General features: G+C 41.1%; 1 protein-coding gene across 1 annotated transcript in view; it reads left to right on the top strand.

Annotated features, from left to right (window-relative positions):
- Positions 1–25,540, top strand: part of COLGALT2 (collagen beta(1-O)galactosyltransferase 2) — a 106,347-nt gene that overhangs the window by 32,121 nt on the left and 48,686 nt on the right. The window lies entirely within an intron of this gene.

Below are 25,540 nucleotides of genomic sequence, written 5' to 3'. Positions count from 1 at the left end.
GGTTTAACGATGTGCATAAATAGCCTTGATTGTATTGGTGTCCTTTGCCCTCATCATAATCTTATTTTTTGAGCTCTATTCTAAGACAATAACAAGAGATGCAGTTAAAGATTTATGAGCCAAATATTCATTCCATCATTATTTTTAAAAAATGTAAAACTGGAAACAAACGTTCAACATATGGGAACGGAATAAAGTAATGTTTTTAGAGAATATTTAACAAAATGAACAAGTGTCCCCTAAAAGATACAGAACTGTACATATAGTATGTTCCCAATTTTGTTTAACCATATGTTAGAAGGGTAGAGACAGATAGCAGGATAGGGAAAGAAACTGGTGCCAACATGGTTTCTTTTCAATAACTCAGACAGCATGGGAAGGCCTTCCTCCTCTTACATGCCCCAAACCCTTCCCAAGTTCCTCTGATGGCAGCAACAGATTACAGTCACCACTGGCTCCTTTGGCTTTCTCTTACGCAGTGACTTTCTCATCCATCCATAACTTGCGGTTTCTTCCTCAAACATGTTGTAGTGGAGGCTGCACTTGGCCCATGGTTGTCTACTGTCACTTGCTGGGGATTCAGGTATGGCTGGACTCATCTGGAGAACTTGTGAGATAAGTGTCTTAGTCAGCTTGCGTTGTCATAACAAATTACCACAGACTGTGTGGCTTCAACAACAAACATTTATTTCTGTGTTTGGAAGTCTTGGAGTCTGTGAAGTCCAAGATCCAGGCTCCAGGAGACTCTGTGTCTGATGAGGACCTGTTTCCTGGCTTGTAGATGGCTCATTGTATCTTCAGATGGCAGAGAGCAGATAGCAGGAACAAGCTCTTATGTCTTTTCTTACAAGAGAAAAGAAGGCTCCACCCTCATGAGCTGATTACCTCCTGGGGATCCCAGCTCCTAATACTATCACACTGGGGGTTAGAATGTCAACATAGGAATTTGGGGGTGGAGGGGACACAGACATTCAGTCCATGATAACAGGCCTGATGGAGGAGAGGTCCGATGATTTACACCAGGGCTGAGGAGTCTCCTGGGAAGTAAGTCAAGTTATAAGAGCACCCAGGGACCAGATCTGCATGGCATGCAGGGGCTGGGTGGGGTGGGGGTCGTGAGGCACAGTGTGGGATGTGCAGGGGGCTGAGAAAACTTCCAGAAGAAAAGTTATTGTATCAAACTTGTTCCAGGCAAGAGGGGCAGTTGGGGGGCAATTCTGAATATAACTAGGTGGCTCTTTTTCAAATCTGTAGTCAGCCCAGATCCCAGAGACCTGTCTAGGCCTCAGAGACCACATTCTATAATGCACTGGAGAAGAAGCAGCACCGCTTTGGAGCCCACTCACCAGGAATATCCCCACTCCTGGTCATCCTACCACCGACGAAGGAGCGCAATGGTAGGGGTGTGATTAAGCACCTAGGAGAGATTAAGACAAGCAGCTCACATGAGGTGATGGGGTCAGGGGGACCTCAGCAGGAACTGGAGGTCCTGTGTGAGAAGGTGAAGGATAAAGTAGGGCAATTTGGACACTTGACACTTATTGATGGGTTTATGTCCATAGACTGGGGAAGCCTGGAGAAGTTTGGGGATTCCTTGCTATTCATTCATTCATTCATTCATTCATTCATCAGCAAATGTTTCTGGAGCCCTTGCTCTGTGCTACTCTGCATTGGGTTATTGGTCTGTCCTGGTTACAGTTAGCCGAGGGCAAACAGGCACCTGCTGAGCATTTTTGCAGCAACTTTGCTCCAACATTCCATCAGTTAAGAACTTCAATTGCTCTGCTTTATGATTTCTATTCATATTTCCTGGTACTGTTTGGAATAAATTCTCCAAGTTACTAGTTACATCCCACTTTCTCCATTAACTTTACAGTTTAGTAAAGTGGATAGGTAAGGGTTTTCTTTTTCTGTCATTACCAGATTTCAGGACACTTGTATGAATTCCAAGATGCATGCTTTCCTGTAATAAGTGGGGGAGAGTGACTGACAACCTTCCCCAGAGATGAGATTCTCTTCTGAATGCCAATGCCTGCCTTGGCATGACTGGATAGGGGTTGAAGTCTCTGGCTAGCTTACTGTTTTGAAGATGTAAAGAGAAAGTTGTATTCAACATGCACCTTAATCTATTTTAAAATAATGTCATTTTAGATCCTGGGCACCAAGTTAAATGATGGTAATTTTTTAAATTAATAATTTATTGTGGAAAAGAAAATACTGATGAATGTGTTATGTTGAAATACTGTAGTTGCTAAAGTTGGTAACATGTTATCTAATTTTAAAAGCTTAGAATATTATCTTCATCTTCCTTTTTTTTTTAAATTCAATTATTTAACATATAATGTATTATTAGTTTCAGAAGTAGAGGTCAGTGATTCATCAGTCTTGTATAACACCCAGTGCTCATTACATCACGTGCCCTCCTTAATGTCCATCACCCAGCTACCCATCCCCCCACCCCCCTCCCCTCCAGCAACACTCAGTTTGTTTCCCATGATTAAGAGTCTCTTGGGGCACCTGGGTGCCTCAGTCGTTAAGCATCTGCCTTCGGATCAGGTCATGATCCCAGGGTCCTGGGATCGAGCCCCACATCGGGTTCCCTGCTCAGCGGGAAGCCTGCTTCTCCCTCTCTCTCTCCCACTCCCCCTGCTTGTGTTCCCTCTCTTGCTGTGTCTCTTTGTCACATAAATAAATAAAATCTTAAAAAAAAAAAAAGAGTCTCTTATGGTTTGTCTGCCCCTCTGATTTTGTCTTGTTTCATTTTTTCCTCTCTTCCCCTATGATCCTCTGTTTTGTTTCTTAATTTCCACATATGAGTGAGGTCATACGATCATTGTGTTTCTCTGATTGACTTATTTTGCTTAGCATAATACCCTCTAGTTCCATCCGTGTAGTTGCAGATGGCAAGATCTCATTTTTTTTTTTTTTTTTTTTTTTTGATGGCTGAGTATTATCTTCATCATCTCTGGACTTTTTAGCACATGTGCTCAATGGAATTTAGGCTTTTAGAATCATGTTGCTAGTTGGAACTGGCAGACCTGCTTGTTTTTGTCTCATACGTCTTCCTAACAAATGTCCTTTTTTCATACATACTAGAAAAATTCAACAATACTTGCTCATGTAAAAGAAAAATTACAATGGTATGAAAAAGCATACAGTGAAAACTAAGTCTTTTCCCCTCTCTAGATCTCCTGTCTCATCTCCAGGAACAACTGAGGTTAATGGCTTTATTGTATGGTCTTCCTGAAATTTTTTATACACATAAAAACTATGCTATTACTGTGCAATAAACCACCCCAAACTTAGTGACATAAAAAGACGACAATTTCACTGGGCTCGTCAATTGCATGGTTCAGATACTCATAAAGGGTATAGCAGGGATGACTCCTCTGATCCACAATATCTGGATCCTTAGCTCAAAAGACCTGAATGCTAGGGGCGTGGAATCATCTGAAGGCTCGTTTACTCCCATGTCTGGTCCCTGGAAAGGGCGGACTTGGAAGACCGGACTGCTAAGCAGAGCACCTACCCATGACCTCTCCATGTGGCCTCAGTTCCTCACAGCAGGGCAGTCTTTACATGCAGCTTTGGAGTCTGGGCTTGAGTCTTTTGGTCAACAAGGAACAAGCTGCCTCACCTTTCCTACTAAGCCTTGGGAGTCACATAGTGTCGCTTTTGCTGTCCAGATTCAAGAGGAGGAAACCAGCCCCCATCTCTTGATGGGAGGAATGTCACATCGGGAGATGGGAAACAATGTTGTGGCTGTCTTTGGGAAGCACAGTGTATCATCTTTCTCCCCCCAAATGGAAATTCATTCTATTTGGAGATTATTCCATATAGATCTCTCAGGCTAACAGCTGCACAGTAATACACTGCTTGAGTACAAATCACTTACTTATCCAGTCGCCTGCTGTTGAACTTTTAGTTTGTTTCCAGTTTTTTGATATTGCAAACAATGATGCAATAGATATTTTTTTTAATTTTTTTATTGTTATGTTAATCCCCATACATTACATCATTAGTTTTAGATATAGTGTTCCATGATTCATTGTTTGTGAATAACACCCAGTGCTCCATGCAGAATGTGCCCTCCTCAATACCCATCACCAGGCTAACCCATCCTCCCACCCCTCTCCCCTCTAGAACCCTCAGTTTGTTTTTCAGAGTCCATCGTCTCTCATGGTTCTTCTCCCCCTCAGATTTCCCCCCCTTCATTCTTCCCCTCCTGCTACATTCTTCTTCTTCTTTTTTTCTTTCTTAACATATATTGCATTATTTGTTTCAGAGGTACAGATCTGAGATTCAACAGTCTTGCACAATTCACAGCGCTTACCAGAACACATACCCTCCCCAGTGTCCATCACCCAGTCACCCCATCCCTCCCACCCCACCCCCCACTCCAGCAACCCTCAGTTTGTTTCCTGAGATTAAGAATTCCTCATATCAGTGAGGTCATATGATACATGTCTTTCTCTGTTTGACTTATTTCGCTCAGCATAATACCCTCCAGTTCCATCCACGTCGTTGCAAATGGCAAGATCTTATTCCTTTTGATGGCTGCATAATATTCCATTGTATATATATACCACATCTTCTTTATCCATTCATCTGTTGATGGACATCTTGGCTCTTTCCACAGTTTGGCTATTGTGGACATTGCTGCTATAAACATCGGGGTGCACGTAGCCTTTCGCGCCCCTACTTTTGTATCTTTGGGGTAAATACCCAGGAGTGCAATTGCTGGATCATATGGTAGCTCTATTTTCAACTTTTTGAGGAACCTCCATACTGTTTTCCAGAGTGGCTGCACCAGCTTGCATTCCCACCAACAGTGTAGGAGGGTTCCCCTTTCTCCGCATCCCCGCCAACATCTGTCATTTCCTGACTTGTTAATTTTAGCCATTCTGACTGGTGTGAGGTGGTATCTCATTGAGGTTTTGATTTGGATTTCCCTGATGCCGAGCGATATTGAACACTTTTTCATGTGTCTGTTGGCCGTTTGGATGTCTTCTTTGGAAAAATGTCTGTTCATGTCTTCTGCCCATTTCTTGATTGGATTCTTTGTTCTTTTGGTGTTGAGTTTGATGAGTTCTTTATAGATTTTGGATACTAGCCCTTTATCTGATATGTCATTTGCAAATATCTTCTCCCATTCTGTCAGTTGTCTTTTGGTTTTGTTGACTGTTTCCTTTGCTTTGCAAAAGCTTTTTATCTTGATGAAGTCCCAATAGTTCATTTTTGCCCTTGCTTCCCTTGCCTTTGGCGATGTTTCTAGGATGCAATAGATATTTTTGATTGTATCTTTTATGCACATATCCCAGCACATTTTTTTTTGGGTATATTTTTCGAAGTGGAGTTGCTAGGTCAAAGAAATGTGAAATTTTAATTTTGGTAGATATGAAGCTTAGTTCTTTGCATTGGGATTAAGCTTGGTTGAGTGTGATTAAAAAAAAAACTGAAAATAATAACTACCTTAAACACACTAGAAAATTCTTCTTCCCCCATAAAGGAATTTGGAGATAAAAGAGCCCCAGGGCAGTATGGTATTTCTGTGGTATCATTAGGAACCCAGTCTTCTTCCAACTCTCCTCTCTGAATCCCCACTTTGATTTGAATCAAAGGTAAATATGTCTTTGTCTTCCTAATTCTAAGTGGCTGCTCTCCATCTCATCTGAGTTCTAGGCAGCAAGATGGACTGATGAAGGAAGAAAGGTGACCCACTTCCCTTCCTTTAAGATCATTTCGTGGAAATCATGTGCAACATTTCTTATATATCATTAGCCCAAACTTATATATACACAGGTGCATGATTTGGGAGAGCGTCTCCTTTTATCCAAGTGGTGATGTGCCCAGATACAACCACAGTTCTTATTACTAAGAAAGAAGGGGAGAATGGAGAGTGGAGAGCAGGTACCTAGCAACTTATATCATTTCTTTATATGCGTCCTCTTTGATTCTCACAAAGGCATAGTTATTATTATGCCACTTTTTCAGTGGAGGGAGCTGGAGCTCAGAAATGGCAAGAAACTTGCACAGGGTCTGAAAGATAAGAACAAGAATTCAGACTTAAGTCTTTTTTCTACTATACCAAACTGGAATAGGACTTCAGGTTACAAACTCAGCATTTACTCAGTTTGTTCTAAAATACTACTGCTTGGGTCACCTGCACGGCTCAGTTGGTTAAGGGTCCGACTCTTGATTTCAACTCAGGTCATGATATCAGGGTCATGAGATCAAGCCCCGCATTGGGCTCCGTGCTCAGTGTGGAGTCTGCTTGAGATTCTCTCTCCCTCTGCCCCTCCCCCCCCACTCTCTCTCTCTCTCTCTCTCTCTCAATACAAATAAAATCTTAAAAAAAATAAAATATTACTGCTCTTTTCTGAGATCCCAATAAGGTGATTTGGTCTTGTTTTGCATTGTGTGCAAAGATGAATTTTCTCACAATGATTGTTCTTTTAGTGGAAAATTCTCTTCTTGCTGCTACAAAGCAACAACAGCCTAGAACAGCCCCTCTTGCACCTTGGTTTCAGTGACTTCACAATCTGCACAGCTTTCTTCTGCCGTTGCTTCTTTCAGATCTCCCAGCCCACTGCTCCTCACACAGTGAATCCTTTCATAAAGAACAGCTGAGTCACGAAAGGGAATGCAGATGGCCACAAGCTTATTTACAGGCCTGGAGTCCGAGCCAGGTTTCTCCTCACAGCTTGCAGTAGCCCTCACCTGACAGCCGTCCACCGCAGGCCAAGCAGACCCTGCTTGCTGTTGGGCTCAGGCTCGCAAACACGGCCACGAGTAGGAGCACCTCCGGTGGGAGCCCAGGCGGCCGTGCACTGAGCACTGGGCGTCCATCCCAGACTCCTGGTGGATCAGTGTTTGCTTTCTGTAGCAGTGAAATGGGAAAATCACAGTCTTCAAAATAGAGTGTGGAGGAGAAAAAAGGAGCCCATGGGGTAGCACAGCTAGACAGTTTCAACTTTGTCATTCCAAATCTCTAATTGGAAGAATCTTATAAAGAAATGAGGTTTTGTGCCAGAGAAGTATAAAGCCCAAACCCGCACACCTGTGGGGTATTCTTGACTATAACTAAGGGTTTGGACTTCTGACTTGACCTAAGAAGATTATAATGACTTTGAGATTCAGGGGAAAGAAGATTCTGGAGCAGGGCATTTCATGGGATTTTACAGATGAGACGGAATATTTCTATGTGATTCTAACAGACTTTCCTAATAACAAAGAGACTCATATGCCAAGTTCAATAATAATTTTAAAAATACATGAATTGAATTGGCCTATAATGGAAGTGTTTTGGAAAAGTGTGATTCTCTGAATATATAAAAATGTAAAATAGGGATGTATTAGTCATTTCTAGAAATAAAATAATGCTTTAGGTTAGAAATACAGAGTAAGTACAGTATAAGGGTGAGTTAATAAACTGGAAAATAGAGTTGAAGAATTACCCTGAATCAGTATACAAAGTCAGAGAGATGGAAAATATAGAAGAGAGGCTTAGATGTATGCAGGAAAGGATGAGATTTAATATATGCTTATCAGAATTCCAGAAGTAGATTTTAAAAAGAATAGGGGAGAGGCAATATTTGGATAGAAAATGGCTGAGAATTTTCCAGAATCTATAAAAGACACCAATCTTCAGATTCAGATTCCAGTGAATCCCAACCAAAATAAATAAAAAGAAATGCACAATTTGATATGTCATAGTTAAACTGCCAAATATATTTTTTAAAAAGATGAGACCTTAAAAACAGCACAGAGAGGGGCGCCTGGGTGGCTCAGTCTTTGGGCATCTGCCTTCGACTCAGGTCATGATCCCAGGGTCCTGGGATCGAGCCCCGCATCGGGCTCCCCGCTCTGCGGGAAGCCTGCTTCTCCCTCTCCCACTCCCCCTGCTTGTGTTCCCTCTCTGGCTGTCTCTCTGTCAAATAAATTAAAAAAAAAAAAAAAAAAAAACAGCACAGAGAAAAGATAGAGTACTAAAAAAGAACAGCACGCTACAGCTGACTTTTCAAGAGTGAAAGTCAAAGCCAGAATAACATCTTTAAGGTGCTAAAATAAAACCTCCATCCTAGATTTCTTTACCTATCAAAGCTTCCTTTCAGCAAGAAGCATCAATGGAAACATTTTCAGACAAACAAAAATTAAAAGAATTTACTATGAGCATCCATTTGCTAAAGAAGGATCTAAATGAATGTAATTCAAGAAGAAAGAAAATAATACCAGATACAGATAGACACAGAAAGCAATGGTGAGCAAGGATAATGTTAAACATGCAGGTGAATTTTAACAAATTATTAATTTTATAAAATGATAACAATAATGCCTAACTTAGAGGATTAAAAATCAAGCTAGACCTAAAATATAATATAACAGTTACATTTCGTTTGGGATGTGGAGTGACTGGAGTTACATCATTCTAAGGTCCTAATATTGGTTTGCAGAGAGTAAAAATGTTTATTACATTTTAAGCTTGTTAGGTCAGATACCTATATTCTAATTTCTAACTATATAACCACTAACTATTGGAAGGGAAATAATGAAATGAGTGGAAAATAGTTCAATCTAAAGTAAGTCAGGGGAGCAAAATTGGGGAAAAAAAAAAAGAACAAAAAACAAAACAAAACGAAATTACCATAGCTGCAGAACACATATTCTTTCTCAGACACACATGGAATATTGACAAAAATTAAACGTGTTTATGCTAAAAAGCAAGCTTCAAAAAATTTAAAAGAACTGGTATCATACAAACCACATTCTCAGATTATAGCACAACTAAACAGATATCAACAACAAAAAGGTAACTCAAAACTTGCCGTATATTTTGAAAATAAAAATTACAATTGTAGATAACACATGAGTCAAGGAAGAAATAATAATGGAAATTTAGAAGACATTGAGGATGAACACTACTAAATAAGCTAATTAGCAAATTTAAGACACTAGGGAAAAACAAAACAAAACAGAATAAAGCCAATGAGAGATGAAGGAAGAAAGTAATGCATGTAAAGACAGAAATTAATCAAATTGAAACTGAAGATACAATAAAGAGGATAAATAAATCCAATATATGATTTTCCAAAGAGATTAATACAATCAACAAAATCAGGTAGGACTGATTATACAAAAAGTATAGGAAATGAAAAAGAGAATATATAAATAATGATGCAACTAATATTAACAACATAAAAGAGTATTAAGAACTAAAAGCAACTTTGTACTAATAAATTTGAGAAATTAGGTAAGATATTAAAAATTCTTAGGAAAAAATAACAATATGACTCATGAAGAAAGAGAACTCAATAAAGATATTAATTTTCTTCAAACTGATTTATAGATTTAATGCAATTCTTTTTTTTTTTTATTTGACAGAGAGAGACACAGTGAGAGAGGGAACACAAGCAGTGGGAGTGGGAGAGGGAGAAGCAGGCTTCCTGCTGAGCAGGGAGCCCACTGTGGGGCTTGATCCCAGGACCCTGAGATCATGACCTGAGCCGAAGGCAGATGCTTAATGACTGAGCCACCCAGGCACCCCAGATTTAATGCAATTCTAATCAAAGTCCTAAGAGGATTTTTCATGGACCTGGACAAACTGATTATAAGATTTATTTGAAAGAGCAAAAGACCAAGAATATCTAAGTCATTCCTAAAGCAAAAGATAAATGGTGAAGGGGGGGGCATTTTAATCAAAAGTCCCCATAAAAATAGTGGGAAAATATTTTACAACTGACAGAGGAATAGTATTGAGAATAAATAAAGAATACCTATGAGTTAATAAGAAAAATCAAAGAACCCAATAGAAAAATGGGCAAATAACATGAACAAATACCCACAAAAAAGAAAATGTAAATGAACACAAATATATGAAACGTTGTACTACCTGATCAGTAATAAAGGAAATGCAGATAAATACCACAGTAAAATATCATTTCTTGCCAGTCAAGTTAGCCAAAATTTTAAGGCCTGACAATACCAAGTATTGCTGGGAATGTACAACAAGAGCTCACATATCCTGCTGATGATCAGTGCAACAACTTTGAAGACAACTTGGCATTCCCTAGTGAAGTTGACCATTCTCAGACTTCTGGCCCAGGAATTCCACTCCCAAGTATACTATTGTTTCTGTCCATCAGAGGATACATACAACCAAGGTCATAGCAGCATTGTTCTAATATCAAAAATCTGGGAACACCCTAAATGTGCATTGACATTCAAATAGATCACTATAGTAGAGCATTGACAATGAATTAACTATAGATATAAACATCAACATGCCTGAATTTTAAAGTCAATATGAAGACCTCAGAAAACACATATTGCATGAGTCTATATAAAGTTCAATAACAGTCCAAACTATTCTTTGTTTAGTATTACATACATTTGTAGTGAAACTGTAAAGAAAAGTAAAATAATTAATAACCAAAAATTCAGACTAGAGACAGAGGAATAACTAGGGAAGGGACTTCAAGGATATTGATAATGCTTTACCTCTTTCACAGGTTGGGTGTACATGGGTACATTTCCTATTCTTTTAAACATATGTTGTATTCACTCTTGTATGATATCATTTACAGGAAAAATATGACAATTTATAATTTTTTACCTCTATATAATGCTGTCCAATGAACATTTTTATCTTACATTTATCTTCATAGTACCTCTGTTAAGAAAAGACAGTTTTATTATACAAACAATAAATTTGAGTTGTAAATTTATTTGCTTGAAATTCCATACTAGGTTGTCTGGGGGCAGATGCCAAGCCTCTTGTTCTATGGAGATATTTCTGTGACTTGCCATCATCCCATGCCATGAATTCATTTGTTCATTGATTTGCTCAGCTATTCACTCACTCACTTAATATGTACAGCCCCCCTTCTTGATTCAGGCACTGTACTATTGAAATTCATGGTACTATTTATCAAGGGGATAAAGCTCAAGAATGTAAAAAGCTTAAATAGTTAATATTTTGATTATCTGAGAGGCAGTGGCTTCTGGCTACATATTCACTCCATTTCCAATAGTCATCTCTTTCAGCCTACACAGTATTTTCTTTCTTCAGTATCACAGACACCTGCTGTGTGTCCAACCCCAACCTTCACTTTGTCACAGCAGGTATTTCTCACTTGAGAGAGAACTGCAGTCTCCTCCACTCAATACCCTTGCCTATGTTTAAAGAAAGCCAGTGCACTGAGTTTCGAAGGCAGATAAGCAGCATGTCAGCTCACAGGTCCTCATCTCCAGACAGGCAAGCCTTTGTTCACAAGGTGGAGAATTTACTGAGCCTGCAGGAATGTAATAACATTTATTTTTGTCTCCAGAGAGATAACTTGGTTGAAAATATCTTTCCCTTTATGGGACTTCAGGACCCTGTGTATCGAGCTACGTCTTTGTATTGCATCCTCACAGAGTTTTCTCTTCACTTGTCTCATTTGTCCTGATTTTGGGGCCTCTTTATTGAACATGGAAACCCAATCACTATCTATACCTATAATCACCTGATTATTAGATGGACTTTCCCAGCTTCTAGTGGCTTCTAAACATTATCAACTTGAACTTTCTGCATCCCCTTCCTCATATAGTTTTTCTTTTGTTATCCCGAAGGGATCACAGAAGTCTCTCATGGGCCTGGCACTGTATTAGGCATTGGGAGTGTCAAACTAGTTAGGATAAGGCTGAAAAATAGTACTAAAATATTAAAAATAAAAGAGCAGATTTGCATAATGAGATAACTGAGAGAGAAATAGTTTTTAAAAAACCCAGTACGTTTGAAAAATTAAAAGCTTACATCTATCGAAGCTGAGATTGAAGATTAAGGATGAGGAATAAGAAGTAAGAAATTAGGAGTAAAGAAAAAATAAACAGGGTTATACTTTTCAAAGAAAAATGTAAGAATCTTAAAGAGATTAGGGAAAGATGATAAATTAGAATACCCCATAAAAGTACAATTACGAGAATATAAATGAAGACAGCACACTTAAATGTACTAATGCAATCGGGATTTTTTAAAATAAATTGGAATATTAAATGAAAAAATTGAAAACAAAACCAAAAGATTTCCTTAGAAAAGCAAATGGTCTATTAAAAAAGAAAAGAAAAAGAAAAAAAGAAAAAAAACCCCACCTGCCAGGTGGAAGCAAATGTGCAAAGTGATAATACAAGAAGCCTTTGATGTGACTCTGGCTTCCCAAGGCTGAGGGTCTTCACTTATAAAATTATGGCCTGAACAGGATGCCTGGGGAAATCAACAAAGCAAAATCTATTTTGCTAAGGTTTTATTTAAGATATATTTCATCTGTGTTCAGACATGACTACACATATATGGAATTGTTCATTATAGATTCGGGGTTTGAAAAATCATTTTTGCAAATATATTAGATTTTTAAAGATTTTTTTGGTTATTTGGAAGATTTTCCACTGATTCTGGCCCAAATGCCTTTTATTGGATTAAGTTATGTGTTTCTTTTATTGATGACCTGCTTATAGTTGAAGTTTCTTGTGACATAAGCTTGGAAATTTTATATGTTCAAAAAAGGTGACCATTGATGTTATACATTAGTGTTATTATTTTTCTCCATTCTCTTTCTTTTTATTAAGTTCACTCTTTCCATTTGTTGTTTCTTAGTCTTTACAACAAGACAGACGAGGAAGCGAAGGCTTAGACATGTCAGGTAATTGAGCCAGGATTAAACAGCTGAAGGAGTCCAGAACCTACCTCAGTTACACAGGCTCCTAGGTACAATGGAATCCTTCTGCACACAGTGTACTCAGATATACTTGACTTTATTTTCTAGATTTTAAAATTCTGATCTCATATCAAATTCTTGATTTTATGCTAGGTATTTTACTACTCCTGTCCTTTAGATCTTATCACAAGGAGATCTCTACACCCACTGCTTTTGAAAATTCACCTTTAATTTACGGGTTACTAAGGCCAGAATCCTGGGTCCATCACTTACTAGCTCTGTGATTGATTTCTCATCCATAAGGTGGAAAGAATACCTACTTTCTAGGGTATTGTGAAGATTAAATGAGAAAATATGTGTGATTCATTTTAGCAAATCTTGAGTGCTACATTGTACTAAAGGTCTTCTGTTAGGTCTTCATATAGATAGTAGCCCTGGTGAAAATTTTTGTTCCTCTCAGGCTATGCTCTAATCCTCTACCAAAGGAACTTGGGACAGTGAGTTTGAATCTCATTCTGGTAATGCATGATTCCCTCTGGAAATGTCTCCTATGTGGGAATGAAAATGAGAATTTCACCAGTGACATGTTATGAGATAATTTACAGAGGCAACTGAAAAATTGGTCAGGAGGCTCTGGAGAAATGAACTTTGAACATTGGATATTATTGACTTCCTTCCCATGTACCTCCAGAAGAACATGGCGGCAGCTAAAGACTAAAGCCTGCCTGAGACATGGTCTGACCTGAGGCTGGGGAAGGAAGAGCAGTAAGAGCTACCTTTGGCCTGCTTGGTCCTGGGGGAGCCATTGTACCCTCTTTTAGGTCTGAAAGGGAGGTTGTCATCTTTTCCCTGCATCGGTTGGAACTAGACTCCATAAGGTTGAGCGCCAAGTCCTTTTGCTGGATTTCTAATTTGGCTCGAAGGACACACCCTAATTGAAGCCGGGAAGAATGACTCGCCTGTTGCCATATTTACCATCGACCACAGTTACATCTGCTTGAACATCTGCCCTCGCGAAATATCTCCTGAGTGCTGCCTTCAAAGCAGCTGCTCACATTCTCCACTTCCTCCCAGACAGGTTATTGTGCTCCCCCAGAGCCTCCCAAGAGCTCAGTACCAAATAGCATCTGACTCCTGCCTGTTTCCGGGGCCCACTTGAAAGTCGAGCTTTCTGGATATGGATTATAAAACAGGAAGTGCCCCAAAAGATATTTCCCAATACTGTCTGATTATGTGTTTCATTTTTACAGGTAGATTATCCACGTTTTAAATATTTAGTGATTAAAAAGGAAGGTGGAGACAGCAATCTTGCGTTCAATTATTCATTTAGCAGCACGTGACTCGGTGCTGACGCCACATGCCGTCCTGGGCTTCAAGTTACAATGATGAGCAAAGACAAACAAACATATTCTTGCCCTGCACGGCTCATAGACCAGAAGGGGAGAAACACATTACTCAATACCATAGAAATAAATACAGAATTGCAACTCTGATAAGTAATCGGAATAAGAGGTACGTGGTATGAAAAGAACTTAGAGCCAGGGGATTTGACCCCTGTGGGGAGATCAGGGAGGCTGTAGCACCTTGCAAATCTAAGATCCAGGGTCCTGGCCCTACCTTCCAGAGTTACCAGATGAAATTTGGGGTGGGTTTTTAAAAAGCGAGTGTCTCAGTCAACCTTTCCCTCAACCCCACTTCTCCACTCATAGAAAGGGCAAAAACGATCCTTATGGTGACCTGTTAGAGCAGAGATAACCAAGGGAACACAAAGTTTTGGGAAACATTAGAGAAATCAATCAGTTATTAAGTGCCCTTTGCTCTTTGAGACATTATTCAAAATTATGAGCGCCGGGTTAGGTATGTTTGTTCCCGAGGCACGAAGACAAGAGGGCTCATGACCCATGGGGGCTTTAAAATAATGTTAAGTATCCTGTGACTGCAGCAGTTTTACTAACGACATCAAGCTTGTCGCTGTGTCTAGCACTTTGAAGACAAGATTGCAATTTACTCCTCACCTTCTTTAAAATATTTCCTCCTGTCTTAAATTTCATTCCAGAAATACGATCTCAAAACCAGGCTCTTAGAATTGGGCTTAACAAGACAATCATCTGAGGCCCAGAGTCTGCCTTCAAGCCTGGTTCTGACTCTTCCTGCCCTCTGAGAACTTGGGGCCTGATGTGTCCCCTTTATGGGCCTGAGTGTCCTCACTTTATAATGGGGTTAAGAAGAGCATTACGTCATCGGGTGTGGTGAGGAGTCAGTGAGATGTTACAATGCAAGAGTCCCTGTTCAGGGCCCGACAGGCATGCGGGCTCAGCTGTTTGCCCTTGCTGCCCATCTCTGTGGAAGTGTGGTGAGAAAGCAAGGTAGTAGGGAAACATGCACGTCCTGTGTATTGGTGCATGTTCACCTCGTCCGGAGCATGTTACAAAGCCACACAGACCCTGGAAATGTTAGGAGCACAGAATGTTCCTTCTCTCCAACAGTAATTTTCCATAATAAAGATGGGGAAAAAAATACCATCCGATAGCCTCCTATTTGCCTCTGACAGCATGAATAAGAGGAAAAGAACTCAGAACTCCTAAAAAATATTTTTTAGGACTCTACGATTAGCATGAGTGTGAGTATAAAATATGAACCTGGATCTAACACCTGCTAAACAGTGGTCCCTGCCCCCACACCCCTTTAAAGAAACCTCAAATGAAGTGATGTGGGGACGCCAGACTCAACACTGTTCAAAGCAGGTAAATTCAAGGCAAACATTTTCTCTCTCCCTTTGAGCTGGCTGGAGTGTTATTCCTGGACCCAAGACAACAGCTATCGGGTAACCGTGATGGACCGGACAGAGATTTTTCATCAGCTAGAGCCAAGTTCTCATTCTAGATGACTCTGTGGGAAAACAGCCTTGAATTCGATTTGCAAGTTGGACACTTTCTGACTTTGTTCATGTTCCTAGCTCAATTTTTTCAATGGGGAAACAAGTACTATAGCAGGAAGAAGTTTGATGACTTTGGGGAAAAAAATCAAAATGCTTTATATGGGTTTAGTATTATGCTGTTACATTTGCTGCTTGTTTTGCTTCAAGGGTAGACCCTTATTTTTATTTTGTCATCCATTTCCGCAGGTATTTATTTACTCACTTCATCATTAGACAAGCACATGCTAAATGTTTACAATGTACTGGGCACAGTTTTGGAGTGGGAAATTTGGACACATGGACTGAGAAGTATAAATGAAGTTTTGAAGAAAACGGGTCAGAATGTTAGAAATCACACTTTTCCCAGAAAACCCATTATGTATGGCAGCGGAATGAAGTGGGTCAGCGCTTCATATGTATTTTGAGCATTCCCTTTGAGGAATTCAAAGAATAGATTCTATAGCATCTGTCTGTAGATGCTAAAGGTATTACCTATCACAATGTGGCAAAATATATTATTTCAGAGAATTATTCACCCGTTTATTTTTTTTAAGTGGGGCAAGATGCTGGGGACCCAGAAAAGTGGGACACACATCTTCATTGCTCCTCCCTTTCCCAAGGGACAATTAAGTCATCCCTAACCTTTTGCAGCCACGTCACCCCTTTGACCTATAAGGTGTAGACCAACAAAATTGCACGTAGCTCTGCGAACACGGCATGCTGTGTTCGCATGCTTCTCTGCCTCCACACATATTATTCCTTCTTCCGGAATGCTCTATCTACCTTCCACATCCCTATAAATATCTGGTCATTCTTCAGATTTCACTTCAGCCTTCTCAGCCTTCGACTTTCCACATCTTGCCAGCCACTCTCTCCTCTCTGGCACTTGCCCACCTTGTTATGTATCCACTGTCTCAAACATCACATCAAATTACAATGATTTCTTTATATACCTGTATTTTCTTTTAAATGATGAGGAACTAGGAGCACCTTAACATCAGTGACAAAGTGTTGTTTTCCAGAAGGTGCCATGATGTCTGGCACAGACGAGATGCATAGGAGATGCACAGGTGTCTATCAAAATGAGAGAGGCATGCAGGGGTTTTCTAGTTCTTCTGAGGTTAGAAATTTGCTGAGAAAGGAACCATTCAACAGATAATTGTTGAACACATACTATGTCCTAGGCACTCTTTTCAGTGCTAGGGATAGAGCGATGAACAGAGCAAACATCCTGGCTGTCATGGAGCTTACAATGTACTCCTTAAGCTGGATGGTCACAGGCTCAGCCAAACATGTTTTCCTAGGGAAGAGGAGGAAGGCTGGTACTGAGACAATTAGCAATCATTGTCATACTATTCTTTCGTGTTCTCTGTATGTAAATGGCAGATGTATTTTTATTCTTAAAAAATGGTAGACTGTGGTAGTTCTGGTTTGTTCGCCTTAAATGCATGTGTTGAATTTGGTTGTATGCATCTTAAGAGCCTATTCAACAGGCTGTCTAATTTCTTATTTGAGGATGCGTGTGTGCGCATGCATGTGCATGCATGTGTGCATGTGTGTGTTGGGGACAGCTAGGGAAAGGCCAGCTTTCAAAGAAAGTGTTCTTGAAAGCTCCTTCCCATGCCGCTGACTCCTCACAATAACTCGCTGAGCTAGGTATGTACAACAGGTGTTATTTTTCCATTTTACAGATGGAAAAACAAGGTACAGAGGGTTCAAGTAAATTCATTCAGATTATAGAGCTAGTTGGTAAAAGAGCCATGTCTCCTGACTTCATACTTTTTTGCTTGATCAAGAATGTGGTTAGGGGGCGCCTGGGTGGCTCAGTCGTTAAGCGTCTGCCTTCGGCTCAGGTCATGATCCCAGGGTCCTGGGATCGAGCCCCACATCGGGCTCCCTGCTCAGCGGGAAGCCTGCTTCTCCCTCTCCCACTCCCCCCTATTTGTGTTCCCTCTCTCGCTGTGTCTCTCTCTGTCAAATAAATAAATAAAATCTTAAAAAAAAAAAAAAAAGAATGTGGTTAGTCACTCAGGAAACGACAGATGTTGGCGGGGATGTGGAGAAAGGGGAACCCTCTTACACTGTTGGTGGGAGTGCAAGTTGGTGCAGGACTCTGGAAAACAGTATGGAGGTTCCTCAAAAAGTTGAAAATAGGGGTACCGTATGACCCAGCAATTGCACTACTGGGTATTTACCCCAAAAATACAAATGTAGTGATCTGAAGGGGTACGTGCACCCCAATGTTTAAAGCAGCAGTGTCCACAATAGCCAAACTATGGAAAGAGCCCAGATGCCCATTGACAGATGAATGGATAAAGAAGATATGGTATATATACACAATGGAATATTACTCAGCCATCAAAAGGAATGAAATCTTGCCATTTGCAATGACATGGATGGAACTAGAGGGTATTACGCTAAGCGAAATAAGTCAATCAGAGAAAGAATTATCATATGATCGCACTGGTATGTGGAATTTAAGAAACAAAACAGAGGATCATAGGGGAGGAGAGGAAAAAATAAAACAAGATGAAACCAGAGAGGGAGACAAACCATAAGAACTCTTAATCATAGGAAACAAACTGAGGGCTGCTGGATGGGAGGTGGGTGGGGGCATGGGGTAACTGGGTGATAGACATTAAGGAGGGCACGGGATATAATGAGCACTGGGTGTTATATACAACTGATGAATCTATTAGTTTCAGAATACATCTGAGTACATCTGAAACTAATAAGACACTATATGTTAATTAATTGAATTTAAATAAAAAAGATACATATTAAAAAAACTGGAAAAAAAATAATGTGGTTAGTCGAATAGTAGTGTCAAGTAATTCAGTATCAATGGGTGACTAAAGTATTTACTGTCATTTTTAAGTACAATGAAAAGCCTACAGAAACAAATGAACCAAACTAAACCTTTCTGTGTAGAACTTGAACACTTCTTTCAGCTTTCTCCTGATTCTCCACTCGAACGAACACTTTGCCTTCACATTTCGAGCCCAGTTCAGCCAGCTTTCCTTTCCACACAGAGAGTGGCTCCAAGGGCGAGGTCCTCCATAGTGCTTCATTTAGCAAGCCCAGTCCTCGGGCTGTGACTTTCTCTGTGGTCACACTGGCCCCCGTTCATCATGACCTCATGGTTCATGGGTTCTGTGTTTTGCCAGGGCATCGCCCTGCCAGGCCTGAGGGTTGACTGTTTACATTGGTGGCACCTGCCCTGCTCGTCTGCCGAGACCCGACACTTCTTGCATACTTGCCCCTGCCCCCACATTCCTGTGTCGCATCGGCTCATGTCGCCTGAAATCAATATATATGGATACGGGAGAGTAATGGTCCCTCTTGGCTGCACTGGAACAAAAACTGAGAATTTCAGAAATGGAGAAAAATACGTATCAGAGACGAAGTATAAGTGAAAAGAGAATAAGCTTTGGGAGAAAGTGTCTAAGCCTCAGATTCCTTCTCTGTAAAATGAGAATAATAGTACCTTCCTTGAGAATTACCATAAGGATTAGAGTTATATATGTAAAATGCCCAGCTTGTTCCTGTGACAGAGTGTAGTCCATAAATGGTAGAGAATAAAATAAAAGATATTTTCTTCATTTTCCATAATATTTTAAATGTAGGCAGCAATCCCAAGGAAAATGAAAATATAGGTCCACACAAAAACTCGCCCATGAATGTTCATAACAGCAGTATTCATAATAAATAAAAAGTAAAACCAGCCCAAATATCCTTTAAATAATGGATGGATAAACACACTGTGGTATATCCATACCATGGAGTATTATTCGGACATAAAAATAAAGGAATTGCTGATAAATGCTGCAACATGAACCCTGAAAACATGCTGAGTGAAAACAGTCAGACATGAAAGGCCACAATGCTATGATTTCATTTATATGCAATGTCCAGAAAAGGCAAATTCATAGAGACAAGAAGTGGAACCGTGGTTACCAGGAGCTGGAGCGGGGAAGAATGCAAAGTGATTTCTTTTGGGGGTGATGAAAATGCTCTGAAATTAGATCATGGCAATGGTTGTGCAACTCTGTGAATATACTAAAAACCACTCACTTGCATGCTTTAACTGGGTGAATGCTAGATATGTGAATTATATCTCAGTAAAGTTATTATTTTTTAAAAATTGGGCAATAAGTATGCCTTCGTTGCTATGCAAAGAGAGGTTCTGTGTGGTGTTTGCGTGAAGTGCACCCTTATGCTCCTTCCATGGTGGCTGTAGGCTTGCTTTTGCTGTTTCCTGCTTCTATTGCTATTTGACTCAGAGAATTATTTAGACCTTGCCCAACCTGTGCATGTTTGTCTTTCCTTTTTCATTGAAAATACTTTCATTGTTTGTGAAAGCAAGGGAGTGACATTGCTATCCTCCCAACCATATCTGAAATATTTAATTACTGAACTATGTGCCCCAAAGTGTGAACAGGTGGATGGACTGTGGCTATTAAGAGCTGACATAATGTGGCCTTTGTGCCAGGTCCCTGGTTTCCAGAGATCCCTCATCAGGCTGGAATGTGTTCACAGCATTTCAGCCTAACAGTTCTTATAGGATATTAACAGACCTTTATCTCTAAAACCTGGATATCTGACTTCTCTTGAAACACTAGAAAATCTAGCCTTTCTGGACATAACATTCTAACATGGCAACAATCTGATGGAGCCCGCAGGTGTCCCTTCTCATACATACATGGTCCCTTTCACTCCTTGATGTTATCTGTGCTCGGCCTTTGTAGGCATTTGGGTTGGATTGGGGAAAGTTTTCTCGAATTCTTCATTCATTCATTTATTCACCAGGCCCATGGTTAGTGCCTGTTTTACACAGTCAACTCTCTTAGGTGCTGGGATGCTCCTATCCTCAGGAAAGAGAATCTGGTAAATGGAGAGAGACAGAGAACCAGTTAATTACAATGCAGGAGCGAGGGCAATGCTGGAAGTATGGGTAGAGAATCGATGTGTAATTACAGATTTCAGGCATCCCATCCAGCCTGAGGTGTTTGGGGGGTGGAGAGCTTTAGGGCTCCTGGAGAATGTGTCCCTAGATCCTGTGTGTCTTCTCTTCAGTATCAGGACTCTAGTTGTTGACTATGTGGGAATATATTCCACTGGTAATTCCATTTCTTTAGGACACATCCACATAACAAAAAACTCAACAGATCTGGAAAATCCAGCAAAGAAGAGAAAAAAGGAAATGAGGAGTGGGTGAAAAAGAGCAGGGAGAAGAAAAAACAAAGGGCAAAGGGGAAGAAACACAGGAAAAGGAGTATTTACACAAACGAGAAACATATTTATCTTGTCTCAGATACTGCCGCTGATATTTGCACAGAATTCCAAGAGTTTTGACTCCAAGGAAAATGATGCTGAAGCGAACCTCAACAAAGCTTGGTGACAGATGTTAGCTGCACTTGTGGTGAGCACAGCGTAATGTGTAGAGTTGTTGAATCACTGTGTTGTACACCCGAAACCAGTGTAACATTGTGTGCCAACTCTACTTCAATTAAGAACAAAAGCTCATAGGGAACTAACAGATCTTCCCATTTTCTTGCTTTGTTTCCTGCTGGGACAAGTCCATCCTTTCATTTGGAGATGATCATTCTGGTCCTATTGATTAATGTCCTTGACAAGACAGAGAATTCCTTCCAATCCGACAGGTGTACTTCCACTCTCTGTGGGTGAGCATGGTGGGGGAGTTTGCACTAGGGTTGGGATGGGGCATCCGAGGCCTGAAAGGAAATGTCTAGGCTCTAAGATCCACCATTTGCATGACTTGAGCATGTCATAGCCTTTCTCTTCTATATGATGGAGAGATAAAAATAATGCTACCTGGGCTAATTATAGGGCTCAACATCAGATAGTGCATGACACACAGGTGAGGGGTTCTTGACATTGAGAGAGGCAAACCATACCTCAGAATCAAAAGTGTCAAGGAATGGCTCTTCTGTAATGTTTAATTAAGTTCCTCTTCACTTTAATACAATGGCATTGGGCTTTTGAATTAACTTTTAACTGGTCAATTGGCAATTTTTACCATTTCTCTTTCCTACCTGTTAGGAATGAAATTGATTCATTGATTGATTTCATTTCCAGAAACAGATTTTTTTTTTTTTACATCACTCTTACCCAGTCTTCAGATATGTAATGCCTATGATTGTTTCTGGGATTAAAATGGGACTTATTGAGGAGGGATTTTGAGGGAGTAGAAACATTTATTTTGTTGGTGAGGAGGGTTTCGTGAGAAGTGAGTTTTCCTGATTTCTTAGTTCATTAGGAAGAATCGCTACTGATTGACTTGGTGAGACCTAGGAAAAGGCTTTTGTTGGGAGAAATCCCCAGCCCCCCAGTCCATGTCCATATCCTTAACCGTATCCAGATCTAGTTTTCACTCAGCAGACAGATTCTAGATCTTTAAACAACTCTACACAGTAACCAAGAAGCAAGAATCCATCAGCATATTTTGCCAAGTGGCTAAGCATATCTCTTTTCCTTGGCAGAACAGTTGCTGGTGAGGCTTTCCTGAGAGCAGAGACCGAGGTGGTAGGACTTGATGACATGAGCTTTCTTGAAAAAAATTTCATTAGTTGCTTCAAAAAGGGAACCTTATTTTTAGGTGGGAGCTCATTATGTTCTACACTGGTGAGTCTTTCCTTGAGGCAGTTAAGAGGGTAGTTCGGTTTTTGAAGTCCCAAGTTGGAAAATTCACTTTTGCCAACTAACTAGTCATGGCGTGAATCGTTGAGCTGATGACTAACCTTGTTGTTCATTCCATCACCTTTCCCATGAGCCTCTGGGGTTTGTATTTTGCAGGTTCTGGGGCAGCAAATGCAGGCACTGCTCAGCGTTGCCTTCATCCTGGCCCACTGATTGCAGTCCTGTTGTTCTATCTCCTCAAAAGTCTAGGCTTTCTGGGGTGGCAGGGAAGCTGAGAACAATCCCTGAGGGTCAGTGCAGATGGAAGTAATCAGGAGTACCGTGTCCTCAACATCTGTGTTTCACCGGCTGAGAGAGCCAGTCTGCATCTTTACCACGGCTCAGGTGGCCCCACGCTCACCGATGTTGAGTTTAGCCCTCACAAGCTCAGAAGGACTTGTGGTAAAAATAAATGAGTCAGTTCTAATTATTTAAAGTTGGCTGTTAGTGTAAGAGCCAAGACTGAGGAATGAAAACTGACCTTCTGGAACAAGGAGAAATGTCAGTGTGTGTAGACATTGCCAGAGAAATCGCAATGTTGCTTTTTTGGCACAGCCAAGTAGTAAAATTGTATCATCCTGCAGACATGTTTATTTATTAGTCTGCTCTATGAGCTCTCACTTTTCCCTGTTAACAGTGACAATGCACTTGCTGGCCCGGGGAACTTCCTTCACCAAGGAGATGCCCTGCACTCTGCTGCTGATTGCATTTGCAGTATGTATTTATCTTTGTCCTAATGTGACTTTGAATCTGAGACTCATGGGCCTTTGCTGATGGGCATAGCTAGAGGAGAGAGACGGGACCTAGAAGCAGAGTCCGAGAGAAAGTGGATGGGCAGGCAGCATTATATGAGTAATGGCCCAAACTTTCCTCTGAGGCCAAGTGGATGTCGCACTTGTGTCTACCAGCTCTTCCATTTCAAATACTAGCTCCACAGCCAGCCAGCAAGGACGGATGCACAGAGAGGGGACTGATCATGAGCACTGCGGGCATACTGGGGCAACAGCTCTGCCAAAGGTGGAGGGAGACCTCCTGGTGGCCTGGTGCTTTTTAGAGGTGAAGGGAAGCCACTGTCGCATCACGGCCTTAAAAGAAGATTAATTATGTGAGGACTGGCTTGGCTCAAGAGCTGAGCGCACCTTGCTGTCTTATCCGGAGCCAGAGAGCCCCAGGGAAGCGAGGGAGGGGCTTGTTGGTTTAAGCCTCAGCTGGGAGCCTTGTGGCAAAAATCAACAGGCTTTGCTTCCAGGGAGCGTGTTCTTCCAGCTAGTGCCTGCTTGTGTTTCCATGAGTTTGACTAGCCACTGCCAGTCCCATGCAGATCACCTCTGCAGACGACTCTTCACATCATTTGTTTTCTTCAAGGACCCCCTGAGCGATGTCTGTTACCTTGCCGGGTGCCTTTCCCGGTCTGATGGGAGAAGCAAGCCGACCCGAGGCTCTTTTTCTATGGGACTGGAAAGAGCTTTCGGTTGGGAGAGATGCCTCGACTTCCCCTGAAGGCGGTCACACATACTGACTCCTCAGCTTCTTAGCTTGATGGAAAAATCCTCATGGGCTGCAGCGTTGTCTGTGTCTAGTTCCTTGCGGAGACTCTCAGCAGGACAGGCACCACACTGTTGCATTGTGCTGCAGGGCTCTGAAAATAGAGCTGCTGACTCAAGCCTCCTGTTTCCTCCCGGGACCTCACAGCTGGGCCTTTGCTATCTCTCTGTCCAACCCTCCGACTAGACCAGTGCCCGTGGGCTTTTGTGATTGAGTATTCAAACAGAAACACTTTTTTTTTTTTTTTTTTTTTTTGGGTCAGAGGGATGGAAAAGGCAGCAGTTAGAAGTGTCTACCTGGATTTCTGTTTATTTGCCTGGGCCAGGGGAGTGGAGGGGCAGGACACTTGGTCTGGAGGGGGGAATGCAAGTCTTCCTCAGTGGGCTGGAGGGGTCAGCACGGCTCTCCCTCCGGGACAGTGCGGGAGATTGACCCCGCACATCAAACACCGGTGTCCGTGGACCTCCAACCACAGCTGGAGGATTTGTGCATTTCCCAGGAAGCCTGAGAACAAAGAGCATCTTAACAATTTGGGGAAGTAACGGAATAGGAAACTGTTTTCACTCCATAAGGAGAGTATTTTAAATCTGTGCTTCTGTTTTTAATTAGACACCTCTGTCTTTGCGTACACGCAAGCAGCTCATTTCTGAGGATGTTTGTGAATAGTGGATCCTTAGGCAGACTTTGGAGTTGTTTAGTCTGGACAGCAGGAAAATAAATTTCACACAGTGAGACCGACTTTGTTAAAATGATGAGGAAAGGCATCGACACAGGGAGGGCAAAGAGAATGTAAGTCCTGCTTAATGAAGAACCAGAAACCAAGGAAAGAAGTAGATGTTGTAGGAATTCTTCTACACTTTATAGTAATTTGGGAATAATGTAGAATTCCCATAATTTTTAGCTAATACTACAGTCAAGATATTTTTTATTTTGTTTTGTTTTTATTTACTCATGCTCATAATATGTTGAGCAAAGACTCATAGGCATCAAGCTGATTCTCAGTTTCAGGAATTGCTCTATATATGCTTCCTACAGTGAGATGAGTGGTTTGACTCTCAAAGTGCCCTTCATGGCTACTTCACTGGACATGGGTGGCTGGTGGCCATGAGTCACAGTGGATGCGATTTTCACTAACATTCTTCACTTCTCAGTATAATCACAAGCTAGATGGAGCCCGTGACCCTCTCTCACATTGCTTTCTGGTCCACTTTCCTGCCTCCTTATGTTACCTCATTTCTGTCCATAGGTGCTCACCTGGTGTCCCTCAACACCAGCTGCACACTATTACCCTTTCTCTCCCCAGGTAGTGGAATTTCTGGGTGGGCCTGTGGGTCTCCTCCCTCCTAGACCTTGTTCTAAAGGGAGGAGCTGATTCTAATCTGATTTCCAAAAGAGACTTGAAAGTAGATCAAGGGGTGCCCGGGTGGCTCAGTCGGTTAAGCCTCCAACTCTTGATTTCAGCTCAGGTCATGATCTCAGGGTCGTGAGATAAAGCTTGGTGTCGAGCCCTGCATTGGGCTCCGTGCTCAGCGTGGAGGGTGTTTGAGATTCTCTCTCCCTCTGTCCCTCCCACTCATGCTCTCTCTCTTTCTCTCTAAGATAAATAAATAAATCATAGAAAGAAAGAAAGAAAGAGAAAGAAGAAAGAAAGAAAGAAAGAAAGAAAGAAAGAAAGAAAGAAAGAAAG

Source organism: Phoca vitulina, unplaced genomic scaffold (genome assembly GCF_004348235.1).
Source record: "Phoca vitulina isolate PV1807 unplaced genomic scaffold, GSC_HSeal_1.0 scaffold71, whole genome shotgun sequence".
Classification (NCBI taxonomy): Eukaryota; Metazoa; Chordata; class Mammalia; order Carnivora; family Phocidae; genus Phoca; species Phoca vitulina.
This window is presented reverse-complemented; position numbering and strand designations above follow the sequence as displayed.